This window comes from Meriones unguiculatus, chromosome 1 (assembly GCF_030254825.1).
Source record: "Meriones unguiculatus strain TT.TT164.6M chromosome 1, Bangor_MerUng_6.1, whole genome shotgun sequence".
NCBI classification, from domain to species: Eukaryota; Metazoa; Chordata; class Mammalia; order Rodentia; family Muridae; genus Meriones; species Meriones unguiculatus.
In genome coordinates, this window is record NC_083349.1 from 89,894,363 (window position 1) to 89,920,502 (window position 26,140).

Below are 26,140 nucleotides of genomic sequence, written 5' to 3' on the forward strand. Positions count from 1 at the left end.
GTTTCAAGAGGTCTCAATTATTAATTCTTGATCTTAAAGCCTGAGCTGTTGGTGTTCTATTTAAGAAGTTGTCTCCTGTACCAATGAGTTCAAGGCTCTTCCCCACCTTTTTTTTTTTCTAGTAGATTTTGTGTGGTCTTGTGTTATCTTGAAGTCTTTGATCCACTTGGATTTGAGTTTTGTGCATGGAGATAAATATAGTTCTATTTGCATTTTTCCACATGTAGACATCCAGTTATACTAGCACCATTTGTTGAAGATACTCTTTTTTTCCATTGTATAGTTTTGGCTCCTTTGTCAAAAAACAGGTGACCAATGTTATGTGGGTTTATTTCTGGGTCTTTGATTTGATTCCATTGATCCTCCATTCTCTTTCTATGCCAGTACCATGCTATTTTTATATTGTTCTGAAATCAGGGGTGGAGACACCTCCAGAAGTTCTTTTATTGTATAGGATTGTTTTAGCTATTCTAGGTTTTTGTTGGTTTGTTTGTTTTTCCATGTGAAGTTTAGAATTGTTCTGTATGGGTCTATAAAGAACTGTGCTGGTATTTTGATAAGGATTGCACTGAATCTGTACATTGCCTTTGGTAAGATGGACATTTATACTATGTTAATTCTACCAATCCATAAGCATGGGAGATCTTTCTGTCTTCTGATATCTTCTTTAGTTTCTTTCTTCAGAAACTTGATGTTCTTGTCACATAGGTCTTTCACTTGCTTGGTTAGAGTTACAACAAGATTCTTTATATTGTTTGTGGCTATTGTAAGTGTGTGGTTTTCCTAATTTCTATCTTGGCTGATTTATCATTTGTCCACAGTGGGGGCTAGTGATTTTTTTAAAAAAATAATTTTGTCTTTTTTTTTTTTTCATTTTTTATTTTTTTATCAATTACACTTTATTCATTCTGCATCCCCCCATAAGCCCCTCCCTCCTCCCCTCCCAATCCCACCCTCCCTCCTCCCTCTGCATGCCTGCCATTCCCCAAGTCCACTGATAGGGGAGGTTCTCCTCTCCTTTCTGATCTTAGTCCATCAGTTCACATCAAAAGTGGCTGCATTGTCCTCTACTATGGCCTGGTAAGGCTGCTCCCCTCCAAGGGGAGGTGATCAAAGAACAGGCCAATCAGATTATGTCAGAGGCAGTCCCTCTTCACATTACTATGTAACCCACTTGGACTCTGAACTGCCCTGGGCTACATTTGTGCAGGGGTTCTGGGTTATCTCCATGAATAGTACAAAGTCCCAATTTATTTCTAATATCAGAGATCAGACCTCTACTCTTGCCTGATGCATCTAAAACAAAAAGGGGGAACTGTAGAGAGCTGCGTAATGCTGCACCTTAAAGATGGAGGTGGTTTCTGCCTTCCACCTTCCCAATGGTGAGTGCTCTCTGTCACAAACAACTCCATATTTGGCTAAGGCTGAGGATCTGGCTTGCTTCTGTGTATGTGGACCTATCTGCATTGCCCACGTGGCATGCTGGGGTTGGCTACCCAGAGGCTATTTAAAGTGGGCTGGCTTTCCCCAGGGTCAGATGATTGTTCAAGGTTCCTGAATAAACTGCATTGAAAAAAAAATAATAATAATTTTGTATCCAGCCACTTTGCTGAAGCTGTTTATTAGTAGTAGGAGTTCCCTGGTGGAATTTCGGGGTCGCTTATGCACACTATCATATCATCTGCAAATAGCTATACTTTGACTTCTTCCTTCCCCATTTGTATGTTCTTGATCTCCTTTAGTTGTCTTATTGCTCTAGCTAGAATAATTGAAGAGGTATGGAGAGAGTGGGCAGCATTGTCTTGTCCCTGATTTTAGAGGAATTGCTTTGAGTTTCTCTCCATTTAATCTGATGTTCACAATTGGCTTGCTGTATATAGGAATTATTTCAGATAATAAATAAAAATAAAAAGGGTCCTTGTATCCCTAATCACTCCAAGACTTTGATCATGAAGAATTGTTGGAGTTTGTCAAAGAATTTTTCTGTGATTTTTTTTTTTATTTCATTTGTATGTTGGATTATGTTGATGGATTTTTTTTTTAAGTTGAACAATCCCCAAATCCCTGGAATAAAGCCAACTTAATCATGATGTATGGTGTTTTTCAATTCAGTTTGTGAGTATTTTATTGAGTATTTTTGTATCAATGTTCATGAGTGAAATTGGTATGAAATTCTCTTTCTTGTTGACTCTGGTTTAGGTATCAGGGTGACTATGACCTCATAGAATGAATTTGGCAAATGTTCCTTCAGTTTCAGTTTTGTGGAATAGTTTCAGAAGCATTAGTGTTAGCTCTACATTGAATGTCTGGTAGAATTCTGTACTAAAACCATCTGAACCTGGGCTTTTTTTTTTTTTTTTTTTTTTTTTTCTTCGATTGGGAGACTTTTGATGACTGCATTCATTTTCTTAGGGGATATAGAACACTTTAAACTGTTTGTCTCATCTTGATTTAGCTTTTGGTAGGTGAAATCTATCCAGAAAATCATCCATTTCTTTAGATTTTCCAATTTTCTGTAATATAGGCTTTTGAAATAAGACCTAATTTTTTTTTTATTTCCTCAGTATCTGTTGTTATGTCCCCATTTTTATTTTTGATTTTGTTAATTTGGATACTGTCCCTCTGTCTTTTAATTAGTTTGGCTAAGGGTTTGTCTCTCTTGGTGATTTTCCAAACCAAGAACCAGCTCTTGGTTTCATTTCTTCCCTAAATTTTATTTTTTTCTTATCAGTTACATTTTATTAACTCTGTATCCCAGGCGTGTCGTGTCCCGATCCCTCATTCCCTCCCAGTCCCTCCCTCCCTCCCTCATCTCCACTGTGCCCCTTTCCAAGTCCACTGATAGGGGGGACCTCCTCCCCATTCATCTGATCCTGTTTTATCAGGTATATTCAGGACTGGCTGCAAATCCCTCCTCTGTGGCCTAACAGGACTGCTCCTCCCTTCGGGGGTGGGGAGACCAAAGAGCCAGTCATTGAGTTCCTGTTAGAAATAGTCCTTGTTCCCCTCACTTTGGGAAACCAATTGGTTACTGAGCTACCACAGGCTACATCTGAGTGGAGGTTCTAGATTATATCCATACATGGTCCTTGGTTGAATGTCAGTTTAATCCATGGTGGTCTGATAAGATGAAGGGGTTATTTCAATCTTCTTTGTGACTGAGTATATAGTTAATTTTGGTGATGGTTCTGTGAGGTACTGAGAAGAAGGTATAGTCTCTTGTGTTTGGGTGAAATGTTCTATACATATTTGTTAGGTCCACTTGATTCATGACATTTGTTAGTTTCTTTATTTCAACATTTAGTTTCTGTTTTGATTATCTATATATTGAAAAGATTGGGGTGTTGAAGTCTCCCACTATTAATGTGTGAGGTTAAATGCATGATTTAAGCTTTAGTAATTTTTCTTTTATGAATAAGGGTTTCATTGCATTTGATGGATAGATGTTCACAATTGAGATGCCATCTTGATGGATTTTTCCCTTGATTAATTTTGGTTGAATGACTATGTTATTATATACTAGAATGGCTACTCCACTTACTTTTTGGGTCCATTTGCTTGCAAAACCTGAGGTAATATTTACATTACTCAGTAGTGTTTCTTGTATACAGTGGAAAGATGGGTCCTGTTTTGTATCCATTCTGTTAACCTGTGTCTTTTTATTGGGGAGTTGGTGCCATTGATGTTGAGATATATTAATGACCAGTTGTTGTTACTTTCTGTTGTTTTGATATTGGTGGCCATAGAGTGTGTGTATGTGTGTGTGTGTGTATGTGTGTGTGTGTGTGTGTGTGTGTGTGTGTGTGTGATTCCCTGCTTTTGGTTTTGCTGATGTGAGGTTATTTCTTTCTTTCTTTCTGGGTATAGTTGGTCTCCTTGGCTTGGAGTTTTCCTTCTAGTATCTTCTGTATGGGTGGATTACAGATAGGTAATTTTTAATTTATTATTTGTTATGGAGTATTTTGTTTCTACCCTTTATGGTGATTAAAATTTTTGCTTGGTATTGTGTTTGGTTCTGACATCTGTGTTCTCTTAGTGTCTGTAAGATATCTGTCAAGGCCTTTCTGGCTTTCATAGTTTCTGATGAGATGTCATGTGTAATCCTGATAGGTTTGTCTTTATATGTGAGTTGGCCTTTTTCCCTTGTAGCTTTTAATATTCTCTTTTTTTCTGCACATTTAAGTTTTAATTAATATGTGGCAGGATGATTTTATTTTTTGGTCCAATCTATTTGGTGTTCTGTAAGCTTCTTTTGTGTTTATAAACTTCTCTTTCTTTAGGTTTGGGAAGTTTTCTTCTTTGATTTTATTGAAAACATTTACTGGGCCTTAGAGCTGGGAATCTTCTCTTTCTTTTATTCTTAATATTTTTTAGATTTGGTCTTATTATAGGTCCCAGATTTCTTAGATATTCTTTATTTTTTAGTTTTAACTTTTTTTGACAGATATATCAATTGATTTCTCTCCAGTCTCTTGTATTCTGTTGGTGATGCTTGTATCGTAGTTTCTGTCCTTTTCTCCAGGTTTTCTATCTCCAGGATTGTCTCAGGCTGTGTTTTCTTTATTCATCTCCGTTTTTTTTTGTTTTGTTTTTTTGTTTTTTTGTTTTTTTTTTTTTTGGTGTTGAACAGTTTCCTTCATTTTCTCTCCTGTTTGATTGTAGTTTCTTGCATTTAATTTCTTTAATGGATTTGCTCAATTCTTTCATCTGTTTAAACGTATTTTCCTGTGCTACTTTGAGAGTTTTATTTTCTTCCTTCAATGTCTGTATCATTTCCATAGCCTCAGATTTATTTATTTTTCTCTCATGCTTCGGATGTCAGTATCTCCAGGGCCTGCTGTGGAAAGACCGCTGGTTTCCAGTGATGCCCTATGGCCCTGAGTTTTGTTCTTTGTGCTCTTATACTGGCCTCTAGCTATCTGGTTGACTGGTGTTCATCAGCTTGGAGGTCCCTTCACTGGGTTCACTGGCTGTGTCCCACCCAGGTGGGCCTGACAGCTGGAGAACAGCCAGAAAGACCTCTGAGATGAGAGCTGCTCTTATGCCCCACAGGACTACTTGGGATGGGAGACAATGGGGCTTTGGTCCAGTGCTGAACTCACCTCTTCTAGGTTCACTGTATTTGCTTGTATCACTATTTCTGACCTAGGTGGGCCAGGCAAATAGGGAGGAGGCAGAAAGATCTCTGAGCTGAGAGCTTCTCCCGTGCCCCACAGACCTCCTGGACATGAAAGAAAATGGAGCTTGGGTTGGACACCTAGCTCACTTATGCTGAGTTCACTGCCCTGGCCTTGCTGTTTCTGATCCGGTTGGGCCAGGCAGGACTGGAACAGGCAGAAAAACCTCTCATGCCTGACAGGCCTCCTCAGTATCGATGGCAATGAAGCCTGAGTATCATATCTACCTCAAATCTGCTTGGTTTGCTATCCTTAACTTTCAGAGTGTTAACTGTCCAATGTACTCCATAAAGTTGGCTATTGAAAGAAACTTTTTAGTCCACCTCAATTTTAGGCTCCATTCTTTCAGGTCCAACAACCTCTAGAGCAGTAAAAATATAAGAACACTAGTTTATAAATTTTTTTCACAAATATTCAAATTTTACTTTACCCTAAGAGCAACAACAACAAGGAAAAAAAAAAACAAAGAAATTTCTTACTTTCAGATAAAAGTTAATTCAGTACAAGAATTACAAGATTGTGAATGATCCTTTCAAAAGTAAAAATCTTTAAAAATTTTAAACTTGCACAGTGTGTTATCCCTCTACTGGAAATCTCAGTCTCTGATGTTGTTGTGCCCACAGTTCAAGGATATCAAAGGGGGATACAAATTGAAAAGAAGAAGTCAAAGTATCACTATTTGCAGATGATATGATAGTATACCTGAGTGACCCTAAAACATCTACCAGGGAACTCCTACAGCTAATTAACACCTTTAGCAAAGTGGCTGGATACAAAATTAACTAAAAAAAATCAGTAGCCCTCCTGTATACAAAAGACAAAAGGGCCTAGAAAGAAATTAGGGAAACAATACCCTTCACAATAGCCACAAATGACATAAAGTACCTTGGTGTGACCCTAACCAAGCAAGTCAAAGACTTGTATGAAAAAAATTTCCAGTCTCTGAAGAAAGAATTAAGAGAAGATATCAGAAGATAAAAAGATCTCCCATGTTCATGGCTTGACCTGATCAATATAGTGAAAATGGCCATCTTACCAAAAACAATCTACAGATTCAATGCAATTCCCAACAAATTACCAACACAATTCTTTACAGACCTTGAAAGAAAAATTCTCACTTCATATGGAACAACAAGAAACCCAGAATTGCTAAAACAATTCTCGACAGTAAAAGATCTTCAGTAAGTATCTCCATCCCTGATCGCAAACTGTACTATAGAGCAACAATACTAAAAACAGCATGGTACTGGCATAGAAACAGAAAGGTGGATCAATGGAATCGAATAGAAGACGCTGACATAAATCCACACACTTACAGACACCTGATTTTTAACAAAGATGCCAAAACCATTCAATGGAAAAAAGACAGCATCTTCAACAAATGGTGCTGGTCTAACAGGATGTCTACATGTAGAAAAATGCAAATAGATCTATACTTATCACCCAGCACAAAACTTAAGTGTATCAAAAACCTCAACATAAAACCAGACACACTAAACCACTTAGAAGAAAAAGTGGGGAAGAGCCTTGAACTCATTGGCACAGGAGACAACTTCCTGAACAGAATACCAACAGCACAGGCTCGAAAAGCAGCAATCAATAAATGGGACCTCATGAAACTGAAAAGCTTCTATAAAGCAAAGGACACTGTTTTCAGAACAAAATGACAACTTACAGATTGGGAAAGGATCTTCACTAACTCTATATCTGACAGAGGACTCTTATCCAGTATATATAAAGAACTAAAGAAGTTAAACAGCAAAAAATCAAGTAATCCAACTAAAAAATGGAATACAGAACTAAGCAGAGAATTCTCAAAAGAAGAATATTGAATGACAGAGAAACACTTAAAGAAATGCTCAACCTCATTAACCATCAGGGAAACGCAAATCAAAACGACCTTAAGATTTCACCTTACACCTATCAGAATGACTAAAATCAAAAAACTCAAAAGACAACACATGCTGGAGAGATTGTAGAGAAAGGGTAGCCCTCCTCCACTGCTGGTGGGAATGTAAACTTGTACAACCACTCTGGAAAGCAATCTGGAGCTTTCTCAGACAACTAGGAGTATCGCTTCCTCAAGAACCACCTATACTACTCCTAGGCATATACCCAAAAAAGTCTCAAGTACACAATAAGGAAATTTGCTCAACCATGTTTGTAGCAGCCTTATTTGTAATAGTCAGAAGCTGGAAACAGCCCAGATGCCACTCAGTGGAGGAATGGATGCACAAATTGTGGTACATCTACACAATGGAATATTACTCAGCAATAAAAAAACAAGGAAATCATGAAATTTGCAGGTAAATGGTGGGATCTGAAAAAGATCATCCTGAGTGAGCTTTCCCAGAAGCAGAAAGATGCACACGGTACATACTCACTCATATAGACATATAATATAGGATAAACCTACTAAAATCTGTACACCTAAAGAAAATAATCAAGAGGGAGGACTCTTGCTAAAATGGTCAATTCCTATCCAGAAAGGCAAAGAGGAAGGACATCAGAAGAAGGAGAAAAGAGGGAACAAGTCAGGAGCCTGACACAGAGGACCTCTGAAAGGATCTGCCTTGCAGACTAACAATGAAGATGCTGAGACTTATGTGCAACCTTTGAGCAGAGTGCAGGGAATCTTAGGAAAGAAGTGGGAAACAATAAGATCTGGAGAGGACAGGAACTCCACAAGGAGAGCAACAGAACCAAAAATCTGAGCACAGGGGTCTTTCCTGAGACTGGTACTCCAACCAAGGACTATGCATGGAGATAACCTTAGACCCCTGCACAGATGTAGCCCATGGCAGTTCAGTATCCAAGTGGGTTCCATAGTAATAGGAACATGAACTGACATGAACTGATTGGCCTACTCTTTAATTACTTCCTCCTGAGGGGGAAACAGCATTACCAGGCCACAAAAGAAGACAATGCAGCCACTCCTGATGAGACACAATTGACTAGGATCAGAAGGAAGGAAAAGAAAACCTCCCCTATCAGTGGAATTGGGGAGGGGCATGCATGTAGAGGGTGGAGGAAGGAAGGGAATGGGACAAGAGGAGGAAGAGAGCCACAGAGGGGATACAAAGTGAATAAAGTCTAATTAATAAAGAATTATAAAAAAGGAAACCACGAAAAAAAAATAAAGGAAACATTCTAAACTGAAAAAAAAAATTAAACTTGTAGTCATATTGTTCTACCAGACCTGCATTAAAAATTTTAAACTTGTAGTCACTACTTTTATACAACACCTGCATTAGTTTGAGCCTGTGCTGTGAAGACCAGTAAATGTGAATCCTTATACCACATCATTGACTTCTTTCCACACCCCTCCCTTTTGTTGTTACTCTTATTATTGCACCACAGATGGACATGACATTTAAATTCTGTTCTGCTACTATAAATAGACTCATAGTCACAGTTCTTTATCTCAGTTCTACATTCAAATATATTCATTTTTAAAAGCTTGAGGATTTCTCAGACATTCTACAGCATTTCTCAGTGCTTCCTCCTATCACACTGTCCACATCAACAATGTCTCTTTTACTTTAAGCTATCACTCTTAATGAAGCTTCTAATTTTTAAGTGGAAGTCTCTTTTCCTTTAAGACTCCACCATGATGTCTCTGATTTGTTCCTTTTTAATGTTTTTCAGGCCTCCAAACCATTCCCATGGTCACAAAGCCTAATACAGCTCTTCTTTGGAAGAGTAACAAAAGCTAAATTTCATCATTTCAGTTAGATAGATTTGAGGAAGTAAGTGTGCCATGAATCTGACTAAGATGAGGAGGGGGATATATAAAAGGAATTGGAGGAAAGAAAGGGAAGTGAAAATGATGCAATTATATCATATTCACAAATCTTTTAAAAATATTTTATAAAAGAAATAGGAAATAAAGAAAAGAAACAGGTTAGGGAAATGAAAACAAAATCAGACCTCTATTAGTTCTCATTTGTTTTTAATTTGTTATATAGAAGTTTCAGTTTAATACTAATTTTGTAAAATTTTGCGAACTGGATGTTTCAAACACAGCTCACACCATCTGGGGCATTTCTTCAGAAACATCTGGATAATGACTGAGCATTGTAGTTCCCATGTAAATGTCTAGAATAGTATATATACAATGTTGGAATAAAATTTTAATCATATAAAGATAGTAAGTTTAAATTTTTCAGAAATCTTCAGGTTATTTAGTTGTATAGCTATAAATTTCACTTGATTTTAATAGTTAATCTCTGTATATATATATATATATATATATATGTACACACATGATATCACTATTTAGTTATATCTATCTACATATCTTGTATGTATATATATGTGTGTGTGTGTGTGTGTGTGTGTGTGTGTGTATACGTATACCCACATAGAGAGAGAGAGAAAGAGTGAGAGAGAAAGAGATTTATCACCATGTGTAGAAGCCCAGTAGCTTTTGTCACCTTGTGAAAACACCTAAGACGCAGGATGGCCCTATACCATATAAATAAAGGCCCCCAAAGCTTTTACTATTTCAAACCTTAGGTCTTGGTTGGTCAGACTCTCAACTAGCTCACTTAATTAACCTGTCCACATAGCCCCATCCAGCTGCTTGGCTAGCTGTTCCTTCCAAGCCTGTGGTCACATCCGTCTCCTCCCAGTGTCTCCTGGTAAAATAGCTTCCACTTTCTTCCCAGTTCCCTTCCTTCTCTGCCCAACTATAATCTATCAGCAATTTTCATTATCCAATTAGGGATAATTTGGAAGGCAAGGATTACACAGCATCATTTAGATAAGTGAAAACTTGGTCATAGGTCACTAAGGATGGGGGCAGGGAGAGGAACACTGGAGTACATATCAACCCCAAAATTCATGTGTATCTAGAGCAATTGTAGTTTCTTGTTTGGTGGCATTTCTTGTGTTCTCATCTTTGGAATGCCTGCTAGAATGGAGCATGGGAAAACCCTGTTGAAATTGTTGGTCAAAGAGTGAGAGACACTCCCCAAACAACATAGGCTACTGCCATTGCCCTTGGTTGCCTTCTGGAACTTGAAGGTAATACTATATTGTTGAATATATCACACACTTTACACATTGGACCTGGAGGAATTGATCTGTAACTGACTTGGAAGCCTTCTTGCTGACACTAGCTATTGGTTATTCACACCAATTCAAGCAGCAGGCAAAGCCTTCTCTATTGGGGTCTCGCTTTGTAAACTTGGAATATTTTGAAAACTTTGGATACTTTACAGGAAGGTATCCAGACCCCCTGCCTGAAGATCTTCAGCAGCCAGACCCCGCTGCTTTAATTTTTGCTTCTGGATTCCCTCTACATCTTTCCCTGGGTATGCCTTCTTCAGCTCTTCAGCTCCCCTGGGTGCCACCCACTGTGGTCCCTAAAAGGCATGCTTCAGGCTGTGCTGCTGGCCTTGCTACCTCCTGAATATCTCAGGACTCTGAGGCTAAATCTCCACATCCTTGGGACCTGAGATCAGATATCTGGAAAAACTAAGAAGCTGAATTCACAGAGAAAGCTGCAGCATCTGAGTCCTCAGATAGGGCTGCTGCTGACAGGGAATTCAAGGGAAGGGAAGCTTGTCCAACTGGAGCTAGTCTGTAGCTCCCTCAACATCTCTGTGGCAACAAGGTATAAACTAGCCATTTCCCCCTAAGCAAGAAGCTTTACATGGTCTGACAGTGTCACCCTGGGATCAAGATCAGGAATCTGACCCCTTAGTATAAATTCATAGTTTAGTTAGGGAAAATTGTTTTGTTTAGCTTAGAGTTCAAGTGTGTGCAAACCTTTAAGGCGTGAGTTAACGGGCCCCGACCCCACACCTCTCTAACTGTCATAACGAATGGCAGTTCCAGCCTCTGTCACGAAGGCCATCTCCATCCTCTTAGGTGGATCCTTCCTCAATTATGCTAATTTTAGGTGAAAAGTCTAAATAAAAACTCACCAATTCCTGAGCTTGAAACCCCACCAATCCCTAAACTTCCTCAAGTTCAGGACTTGAAATCCCACCAATCCTTACTCTGGAAATCTCTGCCCTAGGACATGCCACCATTTAAAAAAAAAAATCTTATATAAAGACTGTGTCTGTTCAGTTCTCTGCTGTCTTCTTCTGGGAGCAGAGGCTGCCACTCCGGGATTCGTCCCTCCAATAAATTTCTTTTACGAGCTTTGCTGCCTGGTGTGACTCTCTCATCAAGAGAAGACAAGAAGCTCAGAAGAGAAGTGAAGAAGTAAAAAGGCTGAGGCTCCTGACTTCCTCAGCTCAGCTGGGGTAATGGAAACCCTCCCTTGGGAGCTGCAATGCCGCTGCTGAGGAGGTCTCCTCTCAGAGTAGTATGATTTCTAACCTCCCCAGTCCCAGGACATCCTCCCAGTCCAAGCAGGAAGACCCAAACTAGCTCTTAAAGTATCTGATAGTGCTATGTAAGCTGCTAAGAGAGAAAAGCAATTAATAGTTCTACATAGCTGCAAAGACTACAAACTACAATGATGACCAGCATGATATAATATACCCAAGGGTGCAGTAAAGACACTTATATCTTGGGGAACAATTAATAGCCATCAAATTAGTCTTACAGGCCACTTTACAGGAAGAATTCATTCATGGTACACTAAACCTGGCTTACTACCTGTGGCAGATGAGGTCATGGAACCTAAAGAGTAATTTACTACTTTCACTTTCCTACACCTATATAACTCACAATTGTGCTCCACAGGCCTATTTTTACAGCTGCAGATAAACATAGCTCTCACTCCTTATCAAATAAGTTTCTTTTTATAGCAGACAGATTATAACAGAAATCCACAACTAGTCAAAATTTATAGAAAAAGTGACCTCCACGTTTCCATCTTCAACTCATACATCTAAAATATAACTCCTCTACCTCTGGTTCAGGAAACCTCGTAGAAAAGAGGGAAGAAAGAGTGTATCAACCAAAGCACCAGAAATCTGCCATGAGATCGTGTATTCTATATACAATAGAGAGCTTTACCTAGGAACTCTTAACAAAAGACTTGCACAATGGCAGCATCGTTGAACATGACAGTATGGGTCCTAGAAATCTCACAAAACCCCATCCCCAGATGAAGAGCTACACACAATTAATGGCTCCTAAGAAAGAGATAATCAACCATTTCCAGGTCCAAGCACCCTGAGGGGTTATCCCACCGCAAGTGGTCAGCACTAAGTAATACACGTATAGGAAACAGCAAATGCATTCAACCAGGTTGTATTCATGTTCCCATAAATGTGCATGTATGCATGTGTAGGCATGTGACAATAATCAGTGAAGAAGTTATACATTTGAGAAGGATCGGGGGCAAAGGAGTTGGAGTGGGGCAAGAGTGGAACAGAAATAGAGAAATACAGTATGGAATAGACATTTAGTATTCGTGTATTACATACACAAAAATAATTAAAAAAATCTAAGTCCACTTATTTATTCATTCATTGTCATCATGATAGTTTTGTTATTATTCTATTTAATGCTTTGATGTGGGAATAGAGTTCAGTTTTTACTTTGGCTCTCTTACTTGAATCACCACCTTGTTCCATTGTCGTGCCAGATACTGTACCATTGGCTTACTAGCCAGCTTGCAAGAATAAGAGTTGTCCAGACTCCTGGATCTAAGTAGGGGAGAGAGAAGGTTATCGCATGTCCCTAAGGGAAACAATAACTAATCTTTTTCATGAAATTTAGATGAGGGTCAAATGAGGCCAGACATTATAGCCTCCAGCTTGGTACTAACCACAGCCCTCACAGTGTACCAGAATCTGCCATTGCTTCAAAGTCAGCAAAATTGAAAGCTTGATTGTGTGCTTCCTTCTCACTCATTCTTTCGCAGCCCAGGGAAGGAAAAGATCAGCGGACTCTTGGCTCAGTGGTTTTCACTGCACCTAACAGGAGGAGCATAAATTTTCACCTTCAAAGTGTTTCATACCCATGGTTTGAGGAGTGTCATGAGAACAAGAATCAACTCTGTAAATGTTATTATTTAAACATAGAAGAACAGAAGGAAAAGGAGGTTTCTGGAAAGCAGACAATAAGGGATCAAAAGTGGAAAACATTCTTGTATTTTAGAAGTACGTTATTGACAAAGAACTAACAAAGGAGAAAGCAGGGAGATGGAGGAGGGGAATCCTCAGCACTACAGAAAAAAACGGTTTGGCAGGGTTCTTTGCGTTTTCCTCTCTTCTGTGTTCTCTTTTTCATCCCTCTATCCACAAATACAGGTTAACAATGCTCAATGTACCACAGCAGCAGGTACTAGACATGCAGTGGAGAGAGGTGAAGAAAGGCCTTGTTCCTTTAAAGCTTCAACTGTGTGGGTAAAGTAAATCTATCATTATATACCAAAGTGAAATGGTAATTCTTGCAAATAAAAGTGAAACTAAAGAGTACAAATGGTTTCATATCTCAGAAGGAATGTTGAGGGTGTTACACTCTGTGTCACTGAGCACAAAGTTAAATAAAGGAAGAAGAAAATATGTGAAAAAAAAACTGACTATAAAGTAACAACGGAGTCAAGTGCTGGGCTCAGTGTATTTCTCATGGTAGATGAATCCAGGAAGCTAGTCTAGCATTGAAAGACTGAGTTCAAGGAGATGTGGGCAGGGAAACTGGATCTGTAGCCTGGGGTAGGCTTAAATTTCATTGTAAATATGATGGGAAGCTGATAAAAATGTTCCAAGTGTCAAACATATATGACATCTGACATGCTTTAACATGCTGCATGCTACCATTGGACAGAGTATAAGAGTTCCTAACTCTAGCATGTTTGTCATGTCTTGCATGTTTCCATGTGTGGAAAGGCATAACTTACAGGAGTGTTATAGATTCTGTACAAAAACTAACCCCGGTAATACTTTCAGCACAACATCCAAATGAACAACAGAGTGTTCATTTGAGTATAATTTAGCATGTGCGTTATAGGCTTTGACATATAATCCTCATTGTTGTTAAATAAATCTACTGACAGCCTCAAAGGAAGAGAACATCTTTGTCCAAAACTGAAGGAATTTAAAGAAAAGGAAGACTGGGACAGAGATGGATTATAAGAAATGAACTGAGACATAAATGAAAAAAAGGAAGCTTATCTGTGAGACAGGGAAGAAAAGGAGCAATAAGTGCACTAAGTGGGGAAAGGGACAAACAGGAAAATGTGTAAGAGTATACATGTATAAAGATGTCATAAAGAAACACGTGACTTTGTGGAAAACAGGATTGAGAGGGCATGAGGGAGGGGGCTACAGCTGGGACACAAAGTGAATAAACTGCAATAAATAAAACCAGACACATTAAATCGGTTAGAAGAAAAAGTGGGGAAGACCCTAGAACTCATTGGCACAGGAGACAACTTCCTGAACAAAACACCAACAGCACATGCTCTAAGAGCAACAATCAATAAATGGGACCTCATGAAACTGAAAAGCTTCTATAAAGCAAAGGACACCATCATCAAAACAAAACGACTGCCTACAGATTGGGAAAGAATCTTCACTAACTTTTTATCTGACAGAGGGCTAATATCCAGTATATATAAAGAACAAAAGAAGCTGAAAAACAGCAATCCAAGTAATCCAATTAAAAAAAATGGGGAACAGAGCTAAACAGAGAATTCTCCGTAGAGGAATATAGAATGGCAGAGAAATACTTAAAGAAATGCTCAACCTCATTAGCCATCAGGAAAATGCAAATCAAAACGACCTTAAGATTTCACCTTACACCCATCAGAATGGCCAAGATCAAAAACTCAAGTGACAACACATTCTGGAGAGGTTGTGGAGAAAGGGGAACCCTTCTCCACTGCTGGTGGGAATGTAAACTTGTACAACCACTCTGGAAATCAATCTGGCGCTTTCTCAGACAACTAGGAATAGTGCTGCCTCAAGATCCAGCCATACCACTCCTAGGCATATATCCAAAAGAGTCTCAAGTACACAAAAAGGACATTTGCTCAACCATGTTTGTAGCAGCTTTATTTGTAATAGCCAGAAGCTGGAAACAACCTAGATGCCCCTCAACTGAAGAATGGATGCAGAAATTAGGTACATCTACACAATGGAATATTACTCAGCAATGAAAAACAAGGAAATCATGAAATTTGCAGGTAAATGGTGGGACCTGGAAAGGATCATCCTGAGTGAGCTGTTCCAGAAGCAGAAAGACACACATGGTATATACTCACTAATATAGTCATGTAATATAGAATAAACCCACTAAAATCTGTACATCTAAAGAAACTAATCAAGACAGAAGACCCTGGCTAAAATGCTCAATCCCCATCCCGAAAGGCAAAGAGACATCAGAAGAAGAAAACAGGAAACAAGCTAGGAACCTGCCACAGAGGGCCTCTGAAAGACTCTGCCCTACAGACTATGAAAGCAGACGGTGAGACTTATCGCCAACTGTTGGGCAGAGTGCATGGAATCTTATATAAGAAGTGGGAAACAGTAAGATCTGGAAAGGACAGGAACTCCACAAGGAGAGCAACAGAACCAGAAAATTTAAACACAGGGGTCTTCCCAGAGACTCATACTCCAACCAAGTACCATGCATGGAGATAACATAGAACCCATGCATAGATGTAGCCCAGGGCATTTTAATGTCCAAGTGTGTTACACAGTAATGGGAAGAGGGACTGCCTCTGACATAATCTGATTGGCCTCCTCTTTGATCACCTGCCCCTGAGGGGGGAGCAGCTTTACCAGGCCACAGAAGACGACAATGCAGCCACTCCTGATGTGATCTGATAGATTAAGATCAGAAGGAAGGAGAGGACCTCCCCTATCAGTGGACTTGGGGAGGGGTATTCCTGAAGAAGGGGAAGGGAGGATGGGACCGGGAGGGGAGGAGGGAGGGGCTTATGGGGGGAATAAAGTGTAATTAATAAAAAAATAAAAATAAAAAATATAAACAAAACCTGAAGAACCACTATCAGTGGACTTGGGGAGGGGCATGCATGAATAAGGGGTGGGTGGGTGGGATCAGGAGGGGAAGGAGAATGGGATCGGGAGGAAAGGGTGAGGAGCTTATGGAGGAATACAAAGTGAATAAAGTGTAATTAATAAAATAAAATAAATAAAAATAAAAAATAAATTTAAAAAAGCTCAGGCCAAAGAGAAAAAAGTAAAAGTAAATAAAACATATAAATGATAACATGGACATAATTGTATTATTATTTATAATGCTGTTATAAACATTATCTATGTCTTATTCATCACAAAGGACAGTGACTGTGTCTTAAATTTTGATTGTATTTGAAAAAATAAATAAATACTCCCCTATCAAAAAAGTAATTTAAAAAGAAATACTCTCTTGAAATAATCATTTTAAAAATAGATGAGGGCAATGGTCAAATTAAACTTTGATTTTAAAAATTACTTTGGGATGTTTTTTGTGTAATATTACTTTTCCTTCTCTTTCTTCCTCTCTTTGGATAAACCATAACTGCAAAAACCAAGTGCGGCAATGTGTGATCTTTGACACCACTTCCCTAACACATTTAGTGGTTTTGTCTAATTTGCTGCAGAAGTGCTAAAAACAGGAATATGTGTGAAGCAATTAACAAAAAAAAAAATGTGATTACTTACCCTCTTGGAGTCCTAAAGTTAGAGTACTGAATACTGGTTTATTTAGATCTGTTTTGCTCACTTTACTCATTAGACTTTTTACCGAGACAAATCTGATGACACGCAGTTGTTGTTGTAGAGTCATAAACATGGAAGTCTTTATAGCCACTGCCAGCGTCAGCTCTATGTACTGCCTTTTGCTTTAAATCCTACTGTTTGTTTTACATTTAAATCTGTAGATCAGCCAAGAGTAATAAATTTAGAGAACACATAGTAACAATGAATAATTTAGTAGGCTGAAAGCCTTTCCTCATTTTCATATGAAGGCCAATTAGAAAAAAATTGGAATTTCTTTTTAGCTGTGCTGTACTAGTTATTATGATACTGTCTGGAGCCAAGCTGGGCTCTTAGGTTGCTCAGAGACATTTTATTCAAAATTAAAGTAGTGTAAATAGTTTCATGTGTGATCACCATGCTTTTAAAAATTCACGTTTGAGGCTTAAGTTCAAAGTCAAGTTGGGCAATGGGCATAGGTGCCATTAAGCAAACTGATGTCCTGAAAGCAACTTATAACTGGCTGAAAAAGATTTTCATGCCTTGAGTCCTGTGTCTATTTGTGACTATCACACAGCCATAGTGTGACCCCATTCAAGAAGTCAGAGATGTTCTCAGCCAGAGAAGCCTGTTGCTGGCCTACAGAGACTGCAGGGGGAAACGGATCCACTTAGGAAAATGAACAGTGACAAAATGAAGACAAGTCATATCTGTATGCTAACCAGAAAGGGTGTTTTTCATTGCAGTGTTATTGTAATATGGTATTATGCTTTTCAATTTATATTTACTATTTCTTTAATTTATGCATAAGAAAATCAGAAGCATGAGTCCAGTCATACATAAACATACTGATGTCTATCTATACCCCAAGGGAGCCTTCTTTTCGGATATGTGTTCATGAAATTGTGAGTGGCTGAAAGAACCCAGAAAAGAGTTCTAATTCTGCTCATTTCAACATCAGAAAAATGACCTTTGCTGAAATCAGCCTGAATACTGCTCACGGAAAGAGAAGCAAGGGCAATGAACTGACAGTGGGTTTCTGTTACATACAGGGAGTTGTGTATACGTGTGTGGGAATACGTGTTTGTGTGTTTACATGAAGCTTGATACATATTTATCAATATATATAAGCCAAAAGGAAGAAAAAAGAAATAAGGATTTCCTATCTGTATAACAAGATGTGGACCATGGTGATTACTTCTCTGAGAACTTTGGTGCAGAGATACATGGAATATTCAGTATGCTTGAAAGGAAAATAAGACAAATGGGCACTAAAGTCTAGATGGGGAGGAAGAAATGGGATCTTTCCATCCCCCTCCCCCACACATTTCTGAGTAAGCTCATGGTTGAATCAGAAATCAAAGAACTTTGCATCATTTCAGGCTGCGGTGGACAGATTATGATACTTAATCATCATTAAAACTCTATTAGCAAGAGAAAGCTATGACTGCAAAACAGAAATATAACTTTTTATTACATTTTCTTACAGGAATAAGAGTGAATCTAATTTTTTTCCATTTGTAGAGGGTAACACATTATTAAATATGTAAGTTCTTATCTACATGGGTTTGATTACAAAAACTAATAAAGTATTCTCTAAATAATGAAATATAAGAGAGTGACTCATCTGTGTGTTAAGGTGCAGGGAAACTGCAGAACCTGACACTAAAGAAAACTGTCAACTACTACAACTAAGAGAGCAAACTAAGGGAAGTGGGACCTGCATCTACCAACTTCTTAAAGGCTGTTCCTCAGAAAATCTTAATGAACAAACAGTGGACTTGGAAAGGGGCAGGGAGGCGATGAGGGAGGGAAGGAGGGCTTGGGAAGGAATGAGGTAGTGGGATACAGCTGGGATACAGAATTAATAAAATGTAACTAATAATAAAAATTAAAAAAGAAAAAAAATAAACAAAGCCATTCAGTGCCAAGCAAGGTATAGGAGTCCATACAGGGCAAAGGAGGTTTAGTGGAATGAATGTTGACTGTCATATATTGATATTCTTGGATATTCCTTGAGAATCCTTATCAACAAAAATAAAATGAAACTCAATGTTGCTTTCATTGGGTAAGCCTTGCAGACTTTCACTCTCTGCCATTGAATTGCAGGCACCTTTCTGAGATAATGTGCAATGATTGATTTAACAAGATTGATGTACAACACCAGACATATTAAACATGCAATTGCCTCTGCATGTGGCAAGCATATTATCCCACACACAAGATGAGGTTCATTTGATAATTAACCCACTATTTTATCAATAGATGTCATATCTTGGGCCACAGCCTTTCCACATTAAAGCACTAAAACCTTTACAGAAAATTCTTCTCATCAAAATTTAAAAGCAAGCCAGCAAATAAATTAAAAAACAAACAAACAAACAAACAAACATTGTTTGCTCATCAGTGCCTAAACTGCATGATACAATAGTTTGGCCACCCTCTTTTCCACCTACTGAATCCTTATATGACATTAACCTTGCCTGTTACCTTTTTATATCTTTCCTTTTTATATGTCTCCTTTTTATACCTTTCTTTGTTGCCAAATGCCAAATGAATAGGGACTTTTTTTTAAATTTAAGGTTATACCTCTCTATGTAATGATGATGCTAAATTGATCTGATTAATTATTTAATTGAAAGGAATGGCTGTGCAACTCTTCATGGATTGAGTAATTAAAATACTTCAATTTAGTAGAAAACATTAATTAACCTTATTTTTATATTTAGCTTATGAAGCTTACTCCAGGAAATCTGTTGCTTGAAAGCCTCCTCTGAATCAGCTGAATGTGAAAAGTTTGCACTCAGTATGGTTCATCGTTTTTCAAATGTTACAATAAACAAATACAAAATGGATACAGTGCCGGGGCCAACCGGGCAGAGTCGAACTGTTCTTGAGTTGGGAGTGAGGATTAAAATTAATAAAATAAACACACAGCACACAGGAAACATTTTAAAGGTCCAGACTCGACAGCAGGCAGACTGCTGCAGCAAGCAGTGCCAGCAGCAAGTCTCCCATCTCTGCCTCCTCCTCTGCCTCCAGCCTTCTGACCACTTTTTTCTTTGAGTAGTTCCTTTTTGCCAGAACAATAGGTTAATTTGCACAAGGAGCCTGAGGAAGAGGTGTAACCCTCACAAGCTATCCCACCTGTTGTCACAAACAAAAGGAGATGGACTTGCAAGTTCTCCTCGGCCATTAGTAAAAGGCCTCCTAAAAGCCATCTCTCCCCCGAGATTAAAATGTCAAAGCAGACCTCTGAGTCACGGCTCCCTACAATACTGGATGTGAAATAGAAAAAAAAAAAATCTTTTAAGATTTTTACTGAAAATAGTTCATTTAATACAAACAGTAAAATCCTTTTCTTTGATTTGCTCTTTCTAGGACACAAAGGTACCTGGAAGACTTTGTGGGCATGACCCTTAATTTGAACATCAGTTTGAGTTTGTTGGAAAACTAGCTTCTGAGATCTAACAATTATTTAAACTGAATATCAACATTTTTTTTATGTTTTAGGCCCTTCATCCAAGTATCAGGTCTTCATTGAGTTGTTCACTGCTGCTGATAGAGATAATATTCAGTTAATTAGTTAGGACTAGTTCTGAGAAAATCTACCACATACCAGGATAAAGTTGCTTAAAATATGTGAGAAAGGCTAGACACTTGAAAATATTGTGGGGGGTCTGTTCGAGGTGGCACATGCTTGTAATCTCATCACTCAGGGAGGCAGAGGCAGGTGGATCTCTAAGAGTTCGAAGCCAGCCTGGTTGCCAAAGCAAGTCCAGGACAGAGACACCCTGTCTTGAAAAACAAAACAAACAAAACAAAACAAAACAAATATAGTGGGGGATATTAACTTTATGAAATTATTCAAAGGTCAGGAGTTTCATTAAAATATTGTGTGTGTGTGTGTGTGTGTGTGTGTGTGTGTGTGTGTCCATCTTGGGTTCAGATGAGTGTTTTGCTTAAAAAGTAAAAAAACATCCAAAAACTAATTTTAAGAAAGGAAAGAAAGAAAAGTATGTAAGCATTGTTTGGCACATACTAGAAGCGAGTGTTTCTCCAGTCAGGAAGCTTAATTGTTTATTAGATGAGAGGTCAGCAAACACCTTAGTTGTTCATCACAAGATCTGCTTCCCTCATCATGTGACTCCTTAGGCAGCGGGATCCCGTTCAGAGTAGGCAACTTTACAGGTTTTGGTTATACATTGTAAATATGCAAATCAATGTGCATTTAAAGTGTGTGTAGCACAATGGAGACAACACAAAAAGACATTTGACTTTCACATGGCTTTGCTCTTGAGGAGTGCTTTGCTGGCTGGTTATGTCATCACCTGCAGTGATGTGACTTCGTGCTTCCCTTCTGTGCATGGTGGCTTTGCTCTCACAGTCAGAATGTTTCAACACTGGGCGACTTGCATTGCAGTGTATATGGAATGAACCACACATTTTATTCCATAGATGTCCATGTGGAGTCTCGACTTCATGCTTTAGTGTATTCAAAGTTTTTTTTTTTCTCTCCTGAAAATACTCTCTCCAAGTCTGCCTCATCTTGAAGTCTTGTTATTTCCAACAGCACACCCGTCTTGATCTCTGTGCTCTAAGTACTGATGTTTTACAATACGAAAGTAGGTTAATTATTGAGAGGAAAGGTAATTTTTACTGCCCCTTTCCTTGAAATAATTTTCTATCACATCAGTTTAGAAATTTGATCTTTTGTTGCATATTCATCTTTTAAAACAAAATATTTCTTTTTTTTCTTTATTTACACTTTATTCACTTTGTATCCCCCCTGTGGTTCCCTCCCTCCTCCCATCCCAATCATCCCTTCCTCCACCCTCTGCATGCATGCCCCTCCCCAAGTCCACTGATAGGGGAGGTCTTCTTTTCCTTCTTTCTGATCCTAGTCAATTAGGTCTCATCAGGAGTGGCTGCATTGTCTTCTTCTATGGCCTGGTAATGTTGTTTCCCCCTCAGGGGGAGGTAATTAACGAGCAGGCCAATCAGTTCATGTCAGAGACAGTCCCTGTTCCTATTACAGTGGAACCCACTTGGATACTGAACTGCCATGGGCTATATCTGTGCAGGGGTCTTAGGTTATCTCCATGCATAGTCCTTGGTTGGAGTATCATTCTCAGGAAAGACCCCTGTGCTCAGATTTACAAAATATTTCTTAAAGAAGTTTAAGCTATTGAAATTCCAGTCTTTGTCTCATTTGCAATTCAGAGAATAACCTCCCAATCATATTCGCAATACTCATGACCTACATCTTGATTTAAAAGCATCCAAAGCTAATAATGATATAGTAACTGAATCCAAGAAAATGAGTTTGCTTTTTTCTGATTTATTTTTCATTAATTTGTCCATTGATACACAACCAAGGAAATCTAGGTGTGTGTGTGTGTGTGTGCATTTAAAAGTAAAAGCGACAATTTGAAGGGAAGATCTAGTGGCAGGGTTGGAGGAGGCTATTGATGATACAAACATGAGCAAATTGTGATGATATATAAATGTAACTATGTCATAATGAACTCTATTATTTGTATGTCAGTTAAACATGATTATAAAATGATGCTATGGAATTCATACTATCTCACATAAACAGAAAGTAGTTTCTTACTCACAGTGAGGCTCGGGTTGACCAAAGGGTTCTCAATCTCTTCCTTAATAAATGACTATCATATTTTACACACTAACAGTAACTGGATAAAAACAGTAATCTTATGGGAAATTGAAATGATATTTTATAAATGGGTTACTCTTTTCCTATTATATAAAGCAACCCCTATTAGTTTAGTCTGAATAGAAAGAACTATAACTTATGAATATAAATAAATGGTAGGATAAGTTTTTCTTTGGTCAATATTATGACTAAGGGATCTGACTTACTTCCCCCAATGTCCTAGGAGGTTTTGCTTTCTTTTTGCTATCATGCTTCCTTATTTTGTTTGTATGTTTGTTTATGTTGTTATTTTCTTTTAGTAGCATAAAACATATACTGTTTAAATATATTCAATATATTATAATCAGTTGGGATCATTATTCTTTTTCATGCAGAAATTGTCTCAAATTTGAACAGAAGATTTTGTTTATGTTTGTGTCTGTGCTTCTGTGGCTGACTTCCTCTAACTCTGACAGAAATGTTGCTCTTTATCACAAAAATACATTATAGAGTTGTCCTGTGTACGTTCTCCTCCATTGTGGAGTCATTCATTCTTTAAGGAACATCATCATACTTCTAATGGTGCTTAAAAACTATCATCTGGGCTTCTAGAGCTTCCTAAAAATAAGTTTAGTTTTAAGATTTTATTTTATTGTTAATTATGCGTAAATGTTTGTGTCTGTCTGTCTTTATGTATGTGCCCATGGAGGCTAGCAGGTATCTTTGATTCTTTTTTTATTTTATTTTAATATTAGTTACAGTTTGTTAACTTTGTATCCCTCCTGTATCCTGCTCCTTCTTTCCTTCCCAATCCCACCCTCCCACCTCATCTCTTCCCTGCCCCTTTCCAAGTCCACTGATAAGGGAGAACCTCCTCCCCTTCCATCTGACCCTATTTTATCAGGTGTCTTCAGGACTGGCTCCAAAGTCCTCCTCTGTGGCCTAGCAGGGCTGCTCTTCCCTGGGGGTGGGGAGGAGGGAGTGAGGTCAAAGAGCCAGTCATTGAGTTCATGTCAGAAACATTCTTTAGAGCTGGAGTTACAGGCAGTTGTGTGCTGCCAGACATGAATGTTGAGAAGCTAATTCAGATCCTCTTCAAGAATACTTGTACCAGGGCTGCATGCAGAACATCAAGGATTTGACTAGGGTGGCAAGGGAATGGAGAAAGGACAAACACAAGCCCCAGAACTGAGAAGCTGGGATAAGGTGGGCTGTGCTTCCTTGGATAGATCACATCTGCTATGGTCCTACACCAAAACTGGAAACATCATCATTTTTATTATGTATAGCTGTGGACTTCACCATTCTCATTGGGAAGTCTCTGTGGGTGAGTACCCTTGAGCTATATATATGTGGAAGAAAGCTGCAGTTCCTAGTTTTTGTACACACTGCCAACATTCACATTCCAACCAGAAGACAGCTCTGCCAATTCCCAGCCTAACCCATATGTGGAAGGCTTTGCCACCGCCATGGACCTGAGACATAGGATCCTTGACTTGGCTATGACTGTGTCAAACAATAGTCATTTACTTAGACTTCATCTATCCTTTACACACCTGGCTTCCTCAGCTCCTTGTGTATGAGCTTTCATCTCCTGAGCCATATCTCCAGGCCCCAGAAATAACTTTTTAAAAACCGACGAAATGTTCAGTCTCTGAATATATTTCCAGATTAAATACATATTCAATGCTTTGATTTTGTGATTACTTTCTTGTATTGATCTACACACATGTAAAATAGTTTCCCACTGATACTGCTTTTGCTCTTTTCATTTGGATTATTGGCTGAGGCTGAATACTTTTTAGTCTTAGTTGTGATTACAGTCTTTTCCACTAAACCACTACACTAAAAGCATTGTGTTTTAAAGTTGCCCATGTTCCTCTTACTTTGTGCAACTCTTTTTATTTAATAATTTTCATGTTCATCTATTAAATTAGGCATATAAATTTTCATGTGCACATTTGTATGTGTCTTTTTTCAGTGAAAGAAACATTTTGCACAGTGTTCTGTGTCCTTTTATTCAAGTGATAATATATGATGGAAATACTACATATTTTTGTCAGGCATTGTCTTTATTTTTATATACTGTGGTTGCCAGGCACGGTAGCACATACCTGTAATCCTGGCACTTGGGAGGTTAAGACCAGAGAATTGCAAAATCAAATCCAGCTAATATACTCCTACATATAATTTCAAATTGTCGAGGTACCAAGCATTATTTGGGTAGGGTGTTGTCTATTTTAGGAACATTTGCTGTAGTTTCTCTCTTTCATTAAGAATCATAAAACTGTTGGTCTAAGTATTGATTTCATCTACTCATTGTGACGCTTTGATGTAGTCCCTGTGATATATACTTCAGATTAATAAATCTAAGTGGGAAAAATGGTTTTTATTTTGGCTCAGAACTTCAGTGATTAGATCCATAGCTATTTGGCTTGGATGTCTAAGCCTGTGACAGCACAGTATGTCATAACAACTGGATCTGTTTACCTCATGGCACCCAGGAAGCCAAGACAGGAAAAAAAGATACAAGATCTCAATATTTTATTCAGGAGCATTCCTTCAATGAACTAATTTGGTTCTAGTAGCGGGTTCACAATCAAAAAGCTAGCAGCCAAATCTTTTATATGTAAGCTTTTAGAAAACACTTCAAATTAAAAGTCAAACCATAAAATTCTACCCACGACCCCCCAAAGCTCATGTGTACCTCACGGCATGAAATCATATAGTCCATCGTCAAGACTACCAACAGTCCTAAGAGTTCAGTATTTATCAAAGGACAAGTCTAAGTTTCTCAGGAAAAGCATAACTACTTTGTATTTTCCACATCAGTGGTCCCACAGTGTGAGAACAAGTACTTGAACCAAGTACCATGAAGGGACTAATCAGACTAAGTATATTTTTGTAAAAGACTGGTTACTTTCACAAAACTGTGCCATCGTCACCCATGTAGGTCCTCTGCTTATAGCTTCTCCGTGAATTGAATAGCTTTTGATTCCAAGCTGCTTTTTGAGGTCATGACTTGACCAGCATTTGGGTGCTTCAAATACTGAGGTCCAAGGCTTTCTTTTGAGAGTTGGCCAATTGAAGTCTCTTGCTTTCCAGCTTCTATTAAATGACTGACTAAGCAAAATCTCTTCAGTACTTCCAAAGATGCTTTATCCGTTCATGGAGTGTTTTTCTCTCTCTCTCTTTGTTATTTCTAAGACACGAAATAAAGATTGATGGTGAGTTCCTATCCCTTCAAATGAAACTTTATTTTCATCACTCTTCTTACAAGCAAACATTTTATGAATGACCCTAAAGGAAAAATTCAAATTTCCTTCTAGCTTCTTTTAATTTTATCTTTCAATTTCCCTAACATCATGCACTACCAAAAAAGAGAAAAAAAAATGCATTCTGAGTCTGACATGGTATAATTAGGAAACATATCGCCCTAGAAATCATTTCTTAATAAGCTTTAGACAGGGAAATAGTTTTATAGCAAACAAGAGAAAAACACACTAGTTAAATGAATCTAATCTCATTTTGTATAAGAGGTTTTATTCTGATTTCTTCTATGTTCTTTCTTTCTTGTTGCTGGGAAGGGGAGAAAGGACAGTGAAAAAAAAAGATACTGATAAAGTGCTCTGATGACCAGGTAAGACTGTCCCTTCCTCTTTACAAAGAAAATGTAAATTGACCATGTA